A 3508-nucleotide genomic window follows, 5' to 3' on the forward strand; every position below is an offset into this window, starting at 1 on the left:
ACACTAAAACTCTAACTTCATCTCCTCGTATGCCTGATTCCTTTCTTGATCTTTGACAGCTGTCTTTTGTTGGTTAGGCTCAAGATGATTGAGCTACAGATGCAAGGAACGCTGACTTTGGATACCTGTAAGCGCTGATGGACCATTTATTATCAGGATCAAAACACCTATTGTTAAGGTTCCTGTCTCCTACCATCCTCCAAAAATGTAGCAGCATGTTCCCAAATCTTTAATAGCTCAAAGTATGGAACGCTGCTACCTAACATCATGTCTCCAGATGAGCTGTAGGCTGTATTGATGTACAGGTGTCTCTCTTCTAACATTCCCGGTCAAACTGTTTATTCTGTATTGAAAACATCACCTACAGCAGTTTCGTAGCGCGCTACGAAACTGCTGTGTGAAAAAAAACACAGTCTTCCTCTAAACTCCTCACATACGAACTATTTAAATTCTGCAACATTAAAAGCTAGGAAGAAGAGTCATCCTCTCATAATAAAATCTTTCAGAACGGCACAGCTGCTCATTCTCAATTATAACAAAAAAGAAAACCTTCCTCTCAGTGAACTTTATACCTATCAGACTAACTGGACATCAGTTATATCTCATCAACTGCCTGCAACAACTCATCTACCTCTTGTTTCAAAACAATAAGCTTCTGCTCATGAGGAGATATGCGACTGTCAATCTCCTTACTTGGTAGTTTAGCAAGGTGTGAAACTGATGACTTTGAAATTGAAAAATCGGAATGTGAATACAATATGCAAGCCAGAAAGAAGCAGAAGAAACCGGTGACCAACATCAGTGGCTCTGCTAGCATTGAAATGGTACTAAATTTATAATAAACCTGAAAAAACACATTATGTTCAGGCATCACATTCTTCTTTGATAGTACCACAACATTCCTTCCAATAGTGTCAAGATAGGAGTACTTTATCTCCCGATGTTGGTCTGCAGAAAAGGGAACAGAAGCATAAGGATCTTTAGATCCTTCTGGCAGTGCAACCTTCACAATAAGTTTATCAATGACCACATCACTGAATGAAGATGCAAAAGCAATATTAAGATAACGCCTGCCATCAGCTGCTTGGAAGAGAAAATCTTGTAGAGGTAAGCGGTAGCCTATTGTAAAAGTGGCTTGCCAGCCTCCAAACATAGGATATCGAGGTTCAATTTCCAGTTCTGTTTTTCTAAAGTCGGCGTTCAAATGTGAGGTAGAAATATTCCCAATTTCATCTCGGTAATAAACCGAATGTGCTCGAGGTGGCAGTCTTGCCACTAGACTCTTAAAAGATGATGCACCTCTAGCATTGGGTCTTGCTTGGTATTCAATCCTTGAAAAGCCACCTTTGATTCGAGCACCACCATGAAAAAGGTGATAATTTTCAGTTATCTGAACATTTCCCCAATGTGAAATTTCTATTTCTCGCACCAGCTCCTTGACAACTGCAAATGGTTGGTTATCTTCAAAGTGAACAATAAAGGGTGAAAATGAAAATGCAGCAAGATTCTCATATGGACCATATTTAAGTTCTGTATCCACCAATTTTGTGGGATCAACTTTGGAATATGATTCTATTCTAGGACTTGGAGTCTTGATGGTTGTAGTTTGCACTTTAACTAGATAAGGAGAAAGAAAGTAGGCACTGTCACGATAAAGAACAAGCTGAGTTTGTGCCTGAGAGATCTCTTCAGGGAAAAGCTTCACTGAATGTGTGAAGACTGAAAGCACTTCTATAGTTACAGTGTCACCCTTTTTTAGTGCCTTCACCAAAGAGATTGAAAATAAAACTATACCACCAGGTGCATCCTCTGATTGAGAAGGGCTTACTATAAGTGGAACAGAAACCTTATTTTTACCCTTTCCTTCAAGGGCAGCTGCTTTCAGATACGCCAGATTTTCAACCTGGTCAGGAGGAAAGGCAAGAAGAACTTCTGAAGTCGTACCCAAACCAGTATTTTCAACCTTCAAGGATGTAACAACCCGCACAATGTGTGATGTCAAGTCAATCCGGCGATCCACCTTTAGGAGCACCAATTCCGATGACGGTGCCGTCAGACATAGATGGCATATTGTCAAGAGCGCTACACATGCAAACACTGAATGCTTGAGATTTGACGGGATCACTCCACGAATCGCCATTGCCATTGCCACTGCCCTGCCCACCAGATCAGATCAGATCAACCAAGTTAAGTATAGCACGCTCTCGTTTCTAAAACCCCTTTTCTGGCAAAGAAAAACAAATGTCAACCAGGTGTCTATGTTCTCTGTCAGTGGAGGAACTAATGCACGAACAGCTGGTAATGTTTATCAAATCTCAACATCTCGTTTGGTTCCTTGTATTCGGTCAATACACAAAGATTAGAACATGAGGCGCATACTTAAATGCAAATACATTTCATTTGTCAAAAACTCATCACTGACACGAACATGATCCCTCAACCATGAATTCCCAATGTACTTGGAGATGATATAGGAACCACCACTTAGTCGATAACCAGCTTCATATATATTTGCTACTTTTCCAACATAATTAACCTGAGTTGGGATCAGAAGGACTTCATTGACTCGAGAAAAGCGATTGTCCCAGGAAAGGATCTTCAAGGTATTAGCCTCAGGGAGAGCACTGAGCAAATCTGTGTTGCTACAAACGAGCTTAATGCACTTCTTCCTTGAAAACGCTGTCACTGCTCTCATCTGCATTTCTGGAGGGAAGCAAAACTCTGTACAATAGGCATGCTAGGATTTGGGCCTCCACTGAAAACTCGAACAAATCCCCAATTTCGTAGCACGCTACGAAACCACCTAAACAGGTAGCGCTGCGAAACTGCTAAAAAAAATTCATGCGCTGCGAAAACACCCTGTCTTTAAGCTAGGCTAAACATTTTTGGCAACAGAATTTTCAGTGATAACACACGGAATGAGTCGATCTTGCCGACAAGATAGACCTTCCTAGAATCTAAAGAAGACCTAGTGACAAGCAAGCCAATCACAAACTATCTTTCTCTAAATATGCATTTATAAACAAAGGAAAACAAGTGTTTTAGGCCTACCTTGGGTCTCCTGCAGTCCAAATGAGCTCCCTTGTTGCGAATCTGCAAACACAAACAAGCAAACAAATTAAATAGCACCTGAAAAGCCAATATCATAAAACATATTTAACATGAAAGTCAAGGAATTCATGAAACAAATGACATAAGACAATTTGTTGAGAAAAATGAATCTAATTGTATTAATTCAAATCAAAGAAGAACTTTACAACCTATGCCTTGACACTGTACAAGCTCCTCCCAGGGTCCAGCAAGAAGTCTCCTCTACTTTGACAAGTTTCACTCTCTTCCCAATGAAGCCAAAAAGGTATGTGATCTCTCCTCTCAAGCTTAACTAGGAAGTCTTAATTCCACCAGCATTTACCCTCAAAAATGTTCAACTTCTAACCTGCCTAGGAACCAGCCCAATGCCTTAATTTATAGCGCAATGGAGGGAAGTTACTAGGTCCTCCTTCAAAAG

General features: G+C 40.5%; 1 pseudogene; it reads right to left on the reverse strand.

The window, feature by feature from the left end:
• Positions 1-530: 530 nt before the first annotated feature.
• Positions 531-2219, reverse strand: LOC149232086 (dolichyl-diphosphooligosaccharide--protein glycosyltransferase subunit 1B pseudogene; annotated as a pseudogene).
• Between the last annotated feature and the right edge of the window lie 1289 nt (positions 2220-3508).

Source organism: Pinus tabuliformis, chromosome J (genome assembly GCF_031772625.1).
Source record: "Pinus tabuliformis cultivar Carrire ecotype Pingquan chromosome J, CPIR1, whole genome shotgun sequence".
NCBI classification, from domain to species: Eukaryota; Viridiplantae; Streptophyta; class Pinopsida; order Pinales; family Pinaceae; genus Pinus; species Pinus tabuliformis.